At 41.3% G+C, this 8,990-nt stretch overlaps 1 long non-coding RNA gene across 1 annotated transcript; it reads right to left on the bottom strand.

Annotated features, from left to right (window-relative positions):
- Positions 1 to 209: 209 nt before the first annotated feature.
- Positions 210 to 3,056, bottom strand: LOC115473770. The gene is made up of 3 exons (XR_003942745.1): positions 2,913 to 3,056; positions 2,749 to 2,787; positions 210 to 314 (listed from the first exon to the last, which is right to left on the bottom strand). It is a non-coding gene; the product is annotated as an uncharacterized LOC115473770 (long non-coding RNA).
- Between the last annotated feature and the right edge of the window lie 5,934 nt (positions 3,057 to 8,990).

Below are 8,990 nucleotides of genomic sequence, written 5' to 3' on the forward strand. Positions count from 1 at the left end.
TGTTTTGATGGCACATACGTTACCTATGGGTATATCATGGGCTAAATGTGCAAATTTGTGTGTAAATTATAAAATACTTTAATTTACGTGCATTCTGGCTAACATCTAGGCACAGGCATTTACACTAAATGATCACATCTTAAATGTAAGCATGTTTTCTGCGACTTGTGCTAGTATCTTATAAAGAAAAAATAGATGCTTACTTTTCAGTGTTACAGCCTCTTACATCATGTCATGTAATCAAAAACTCAGGCACCAACAGCATCCACAGAAACAGTTTTTAGGTTCTTCAGGCATGTAGAATCTGCCTCTCCCTGAAATTTCCAATCCCTCCTATTAAAGCAGTTGCTTTGCAACACTTAATTATTTGTTGCTCCAAATCACCCCCAATGAAACCAAGACAGAAACAATACTCACAGGATCAAGGTATTTTCCCTACCGTTTTCCCTTGTTACAGCTTTCTGAAAACCTTAAAGCTTTGAGTAGTTAACACTTTATCCTTCTGCATTTGGCGAATAACAGGACAGGATATATTCATCCTGTAATATCCAGAGGCTCCAAATAAATTATGGAGTATTGGAAAATGCACAACAGTATATCAATAACACTCAAAAACTGTACTTTTATCCTACAGATTCTATATTTTACTGGTGCAGAGTCTAGAAAGTATATTTATCATGTGTTGAGCTTCCAGTAAAATCAATGCATCTCCAGAGAAGATTCTGAAAATTTCACCAATATAACTTTGAAAATACTTATGGGTATTAAACCTGGATCCCTCTCTCCCACCAATTCCAGGGGACCTCTCCAAATTCATTAAGACTACACCTCCCTGGCACCAGCAGAGAAGAGATATGAACACACTGAAAGAAGGGATTAACTTTAAAATCATCTTGGCAAAATTGAAAAATTTTCAGAAATAAATAGCATGATTTTCTGTGATGACAAAAACCAGGTATTACACAGGAATGATAAATCAGAAGCACAGATACAACCTGTAACATCATGATTAGCTAGATAAAAGCAGTGAAAAAAAGGATCTGCCAGTTTTAATAAACTACAAATTCAACATGAAAAAAATAAGATTGTTACAGAAATTACTTACACTATACAGAGAAGTATTAGCGCATTAAGGGGAGGGAGTTATCAATGTGAGCTACAGTTACAAAGGATTATTTTACTGTTAACCTAAGTTATTAGAAACTGGGTTTCATTGCATAAAGTGGGACCCCAAAATAGCACAAATTTGTGGTAAAATAACACCTGGTGATTTAGGAGAAAAGCAAGAGAAAAGCAAGATATTTAAGTGGTCTGTGAAAACAGCACCTATGAGGAAAGGTCAAATGAGCTGCGTGTATTCATTTTCATAGTAAATCAGAATTAGAGAACTTTATAGCACTGTTCAAATGTTTAGGGTGTGCTAACAGATTTTGTGCATGCTAAATGCTAAGAAACCCGTTATATTCCTACGGGCATCTTAGAATTTAGCGCATGCTAATCATTAGCATGCACTAAATCTATTAGCGCACCTTAGTAAAAGGAGCCCTTAGTGGTGGCATTATAAAGAAAATGGTAACGGTTATGCCACATTTCCACCAGTGATTAGACAAGAAAAATATATTTAAATAAAGACTTAAAATAGATAAGAATATCTTTTTAGTCATAAATGTAGGGTACACAGCGCATTGGGAGGTGGTGAAACTGCTGTCATTGGAGCATTTTTTTAAAAAGCATTTCTCTACTGAAATGTTAATACTTGTACAGATGAAAAGAAAATGTAATACACAGGAAAAATATGAGTCTGTATACAGCATAGTATACAAAACAAAGCTGTAATTAAATGGTGCAGCTGAAATCTCCACCAGCATTTTGCTAACCATGCACCATGGCATAAAGGACACAAGCAAACCCTTCCAAGCTTCAATAAACTTATTCAGGCTTTCACTGTTAACATAGAACACAGTCTCCATAAGAATTACATTTAAGGCATCTGAGAGCCATTCGTCTTTTAAAGTGAACCCACATCCTTTCTCTGCAGGTCAATTCTTCTGTGGCCAGAGCCAAAATTGGAGTGAGACCCCTAAGAAACACACCCACAACACCTGCATTCCCTTTATAGCCAAATAGATATTCTAGAAGGATATCAATCACTTCTGTTACCTCTACCCAAAATCTGTAAAAATATTCATCAGAGATTTTAAGAGCAGGTTAAACAAATGTCTTCTGGGATGATTTAGATATCATGGACAATGCAAAAACAAGATAAAAACAAACTTCAGTTCATCCCATCTATATAGCAATGCCAAATGATCGTGATAGAGCTCAATTTAGAATTCACCACAAAAAGGTATCATACAAATTTTAAACTATGATTAACAGCAACCCTTTGCTATGTGTGAAAAATCTTTCAGTTAAGGAGAGTAAGTAAAACTCATCATCGGATTCTGATTTTATTAGATGGAGATGTTACTGGGTGATCAAATATTCCACCAGCTGTAAGTGGTGATACAGCATCCTCCAGAGTTCATCCAGCTGCACAGACACACAGCTGGCTGTCCTGACTTCTAGCTGCAAAAGTATGCAGCTGACTTGTTATTCTGCCATCCACATGCACTTACACCCAGGTGGTTTCATTTCCTGACATCCAGCTGCACACGTAACTGGCTGCCTAACCCAACCTCACACCACCACATTGCTGACCCTTCACCACAGAGTACAAGAATTCTGTGAAAGCACAGTGGCACTTACCCAATCTATAGTGGGAAGGTCTTTGGACTTCTTTCCATGCTAAAGAAAAGGAGAAACACAGAATTGACACATTCTCAAATATCTTGTACACAGGTGCATTGCACATAACTCCAAGCACATACACAAACACGCATACACCTCTCTAAAAAGAGCACAGCACTTACTGAGAGAGGCCCACACCGTCTGCAGGCCCTCAGCACCATGGCAGGTAAAGAGCTGGAAATGTCCATAGCACAAATGCACAGTGAATCTGAGCTGCCCTCTCAGGCACAGGGAGCAGACAGTATTCGCCAGGAGCAACCTCTCACTAGAATGTGCCATTCACATTACCCATATGAGATAGGGCATTTCCTGAGCTCAGATCTCTGAAGGTGTGTCTACTCCTGAATACAGCCTCTATGCAAATGAGTTCACCTCTGCAGGTCACATGATCCTGACTCATTCTAGCTGCAGTTCTAACAATTGTATTAAAAACCCACCTTCTCTTGGTAACCATAAAATATCACAGATCAACAAGAAATGCAGAGCACAAATGATCCGATGATGGATTCTAATATCAGATGCTGCTACTGCTGTTCAGACTGCCAACAAAAGGAATGAGCAGCACAGAGGAGTGAGCAGGTAAAACTGTAAAGGAATGGATAACAGAGATCCGCAAGAGGGCAAGATATGGCTAGAAATGACTTGCTCAGTAGGAGAATGAAAGGTGTGAGGAAGTAACACAGTAAGTCCAATAGGCCCTGATTGGGACTCTTTCTCTCTGGTATTCTACCTTTTTGGGTAGGTAAATTCCTATTGCCCAACCCAATGCCATCTTCTCCTCCACCCACCCCCTGCCTGCTCTGTCAACCCTTCTCTCCCACTGCCCTCCTCAACTGCCCACAGTATACCCTTCTCTATCATTTCTTCTGTTACTCCTCAGCAGCTCCTTACCACCAAGCCCAGAGTGATAAAAGTAAGAAAACAAGAAGGCAATCGATCCACAATATCTACCGTGGAACAAAAGACAAGAAGCAGACTTTGATGAAGAAAACGCAGTCTTTAATAAATCGTATTGATGCTCCCAGGGTTCACACTCAGATGTCCGACATGGCCATGTTTTGCCAAGAGTATAGGCTGCATCAGGGGCATACAGTATGCTTTGGCAGCGAACCACTGTGGTTCTTCATCAAGGTCTGCTTCTTGTCTTTTGTTCCAGAGTGATAAGAGACCAGAAAGTGTAACGGAATGACAAACTCAGAGGAGTAAAATACCCAGAGGTGTGACAGAATGACCAGTGTGGTAAGGAGAAGATTTTGAAAGGGACTTGCTGCTTAACATTCAAAGTTAGGTGAGTAGACCGATATTATGAAAATGTAGCCCCACAGAGCATCTATATTCTGAGCAGTGCTGGAGGCATAGTTAGGTCACATGTTGGGGAGCAGAGGCATAGAAACCCACTTTTAAAAAAGATGGAGGGTGCTATATTCAACACAGAGTACCCCCCTCTCTAGACAGTGAAATTATTTGGGGTGCTCAAGCACCCACTGTACCCATAAAGCTGGCACCTATGGTAGAGAAGAATTTAGCTAGCTACTGCTAATTTTCAGCACTAAGGGGCCCTTTTACTACAGCTTAGCAAGCGCTAATAGAATTAGCATGTGAATGGGTTTCTTAACATTTAGTGTGCACTAGTTTTATTAGGACCCCAAAGTCAGCTAGCTCTCCCCTTGCATGGGGATAGCTGACGTAAATCTAGACAACTTTAATATAGTCACTTAGATTTCAATTGAACTCCATATGGAATAATCGGCCGTTATAAGGCCAGGAGGTGTCAGAAAATGACCAGCTCAGTGTGATAAGAGAGCAGGAGGTGTTCTTGAATGAGTAGCACAGAGCAGTATGAGAGCAGGAAATGTGGTAGGAATAACTAGATCAGGGCAGTAAGGAGCCAGAAGGCCTGATGGAATGAAAAGATCAGAACTGTAGGAGGGCAGGAAGCATGAAGGGATGAACAGACCAGAGCAGTTTAAGGACAAGAAAGAAGAAGGGAAAACAAGCACCTTGATGCATCCAAAGAGTGAACAATTCAGTGAATTTAGTAAGAAGATCATATTGAAACAGTGACAGTAGAGCATTATGAGATGCAGACAGTGAGGGGACAACTCACTTCCTGTTCCTGTGTAACCTGCGCTTATTGAATAAAGACCAATGCATACTGGGAGGCCTGTGATCTCTACTATGTAGTTTCCTGAGAGCTTTCTCTTAGTGGTGTATGCAGATATCTTTTCATTTCATTTTGTTTTTCATTTGTGAGGTTTTTCTTTGATATTTGTTTGTTTCATTTAATTAATTTTTTTTTTTAAAGCACAATTCTAAAAAAAAGAAATTGAAAGCAAAACAATTTATTTTTAATGTTGGGTTCTTGCCCTTGCTGCAAAAGATAACAATACAAACCTTCACAAGCCCTGTCTCAATCCCCTCCCACCTCAAGTTACATCTTCTCCATACCCTCTTATATCACTCATGTATGTTCATGGAATAGGAGAGATCCCTGGTACGTCCTGCCTGGCCAGTGTGGCAGTAACAAATGATACCTGCGGACAAAGTTGTGCATTTCTGCCACACAATGAAAAGGCCAAAATTAACAATGGCACTGACCTCAACCTGCTGGCGCCGTTGTTTACTGGCACATCAATAGAGTAGAAGCAACAAGGAATCGCTCCTGCCCTGTCAAATACATCAGTGAGATAAGAGGACTGCTTGGGAAACAATCAGAGAAGTCTCTGGAAGAGTTTTTTTTGGGGAGGAGAGTTTGTGATGGGGGCACACTGCAACTACAACAGACAGCCGCACACCTTGATATAACTTAAGTAAGAATTCAGTTTGAATGGTTAAAGAGTAAACCCCAATCATGGGAGGCAGCAGCATTCTGGTACAACCAAAATTTAAAAAGTACTTTAGCAGGAGAAGAAAAATCTGTACTGTGATTTTTACCTACTGAAGACATAGCCCAGTACATTCATACTAACACTTACATATAAAACTGCAAATTGATAAACAGTCTTGCATAAAACACAGGTGGAGTAAAATATATAAAAACAGGCTTTAAATTGTTTAGCTACATTCTAGCTGATTCTGCTGCCCCAACTATAGTGGATCCAGGCTTTCTGGCAGCCCACTGAGCTCTGTGTTTCCCCCCTACCTGGAGCTTGCCAATTAGCTGGTCCACCACTGAGAAATACAGTCACTGCTACCAGAAACCTACAGACAGAAACTCTAGTCATCATTTGCGTATCTTCATTTGTGCACCCCATGCCCCCTATCCCTCAAAAAGTAGAAACATACAGGTTAATGATGGCCTTTCAAGGGAGGAGAAAAGTATGAGCATTTTGAAGCAGCTCTTACAGAGCACGATGCAGCTGCACAGGTATCTCAAGCAAAAGCAGCTGTTCAGAGGAAAATCCTGGCACAGTGCACTGATAGATTTAGGGGATTTGGAAGATTCATTCTGTCGGGTATGGCTAGAAGCTACTCCCACTATATGGCATGATTATTTTTAAATGGTGCCTACCAAAAATCTGAAAAATGTATCTGGATATCTTTTAAATACAAAAAAAAAAAGACTTCCAACCCTCAAAAGTCTCTAAATATTTAACCACTTACCTTTTCAATTTGGCAGAATTAAGTCCTACTACGATTAGTACTACTATTCATTTCTACTGTTCTACTAGACATACGCAGCGCTGTACACATTATATGCAGATACTTTCTCTGTCCCTAGTGGGTTCACAATCTAATTCCCAAACAATTGATAGCATAAATTAGTATGTCTTATGAAAAATGCCCCTTTTTATATAGAAATAATAATTTATATGAGATCAACCAAGAGATCTGCAAAATGAATAATGAAAGGAAAAGTCAACCCAAACGTCTAAGAGGTAAAACTCATACACAATAGGATGTACTGTGAGAAGTAAGCAGACAGAAACTCCTATCAGATGTTTGCTGAGGCTACCTGGCGTTAGGGCGTGAGAATTCTCTTTTAACTTATATTGGCACAATGTTGCTCATACAGATGGCATTGAAGGGTATTTGTTCAAGGACTATGTGCTGTTACTCATGCAGCTGCACAGTGCTGTATCTGAACTGCCGTCCAACTCAGTTACAAGGGACATGACCCTGGAAAGGTAGGAGCTGTAATGAGATAATGAAAAGGCTGAGATCTATAAATTAAAATTATTATATCTACCATCAAATTTTCTACTCCGGAGGTAGGAATAGTGCTTGCCACTCTATGGGACGTGAGTCAAATAGGTACCCAAGCTGCAGAGGGTATTTATGTTAGCTGTAAACCCATTTGCTGTCTCCTCCTTACCAAAACAACTACGCAAAAGGTCTGTTTTGGGGGAGGAATTATATTTTCACTAAGGAATGCAAATATTTTTGTTGAGGGGAGAGGCGGTGAGAAGCATGTACTTCACACAGGCTCCTGCTCCTCTTGTGATCCCTGCATGACGCAGAGTGTACGGTTGCTATAGCAACAACACATGTTACATTAGGCTCCCTGTGGGACTGTGGCTGTGTTAGCTTATTTAAAACATTTATCAGCTTTTCTAACATTTATCAGACTGTGGTGACTCACCGTACTTTGTCTACATTCTCTGCTTGAAAAAAATGGAGTTGACCATCCCTATTTCATTCAGCACTGATGCCAGGGCCTCTCTTCCTTTTTCCCAGCTTCTCCTTCTGCCTTTCCCAGTGCTTCCCATCATCTTCTGCCAGTTCCCTCTTTCATAACATTGTTTCCCTTTACCCCGCCAAGAGGGGAGGATGGGGGGGCAAAATTCCCCGGGCCCGGCCTCCAAGGGGGGGGGGGGGCCCGGTGCCGACAAGCTTCTTCTTCTTGCTTGCTTCCGGATCTGTCCTCCCCTGTTCCTGCGTGTCGCCCAGGACCTGGATGATTGCATTAGCACGATATCGTGTTAATGCAATCATCCGGGTCCTGACTCCCAGCACGGAAAGGACAGATTGTGACTGTGGGAGCAGGCACACAGGAAATGGCTTGCCAGCGTGGGCCCCCCTTGGAGGCAAAGACAAAAAGGTGCAGGAGCAGCAGTGCAACTGGGGGGGGGGGGGGCAGTGCGAGTGGCCTGCCAGTACTGGGCCCGTGCCCCTCTTAGAGGCAAAGACAAAAAGGTGCAGGGGAGGCAGCACAAGTGGGGGGCAGCCTGCAGCAGTCCAGTTCTGCCCCAGGACTGGCCATGTCCCTCAGCAGCCCTGCTGTGCCCACAACTGTCCCTCCACCACTAGCCTCCATTCCCTCCCATGTATCTATAAACCCTCAACTAACTCCTGCTCTCTGGCAAAGCCATAAGGGTTATTCACTTTTAGCATGCAGGATTCTAAAAGGATATTTTCTCATATATGGACATATTCACAGGGATGATTTTATAAGTGGCCTGATTGCGTAGAATAACATTTTACATGCTCAAGTAGGCACTTACCATGAAAACATGGTGCCCACTTTTATGGGATATGGGGCAAATTCATAACTGGGCACCTATGTGAAATGGCAATAAATTACCTATTTTATCTCTATTTTATAATGGGTGGTTTTATTGGCAGAAAATGACTATTACAAAGCTGTGCATACAAGTACACGTGTCGACATCTGCATATGTCCTTTTATGTGATCTGCATATAAACATTCCTAGGGGTGGAGTTTGTTAGGAAATCTGCTGCTATATACAGTTTGATGTTGCTCTGTCTCTCATTATACTGCTGCTGTTTTTCAGGCCCCAGCTGTTGTCTGCTCTGTGCCCATTGCTCCACGCTGATGCTACAAGCCCTGCCCACCTGTCACAGCAACTCTATGCCTATTGCTTCATGCTAACCCTGCAGGCCTCACCACCAGCTACCTGTAGGTGGCATCAGATGCTGCCAATATAAGGAACACTAGTGTGATGTTTGTGTTATAAATAGCCCCCAGATAACCTGAGAACTTATACAAAAAGAACTTATGAAACCGGATTTGGTGAAACAAGTCTTAATTAATTTATTATTTTAAAATGCACCCTCGCAAAGATGGGTGCATCTAGAAGCAATAGGCACACCCCTCCTTAATGTTTACAGGTTTATACCCTTTCTTTTTAGTTACATTAAGTATCTGCCCCTAAGTTTCTCATTGGATATTGATCACATTTATCAACACCTATTACATCATTGTTAATTATTAAATGACAGTCCTCTAAAAATTTTCC

This window comes from Microcaecilia unicolor, chromosome 7 (genome assembly GCF_901765095.1).
Source record: "Microcaecilia unicolor chromosome 7, aMicUni1.1, whole genome shotgun sequence".
Lineage (NCBI taxonomy): Eukaryota > Metazoa > Chordata > Amphibia > Gymnophiona > Siphonopidae > Microcaecilia > Microcaecilia unicolor.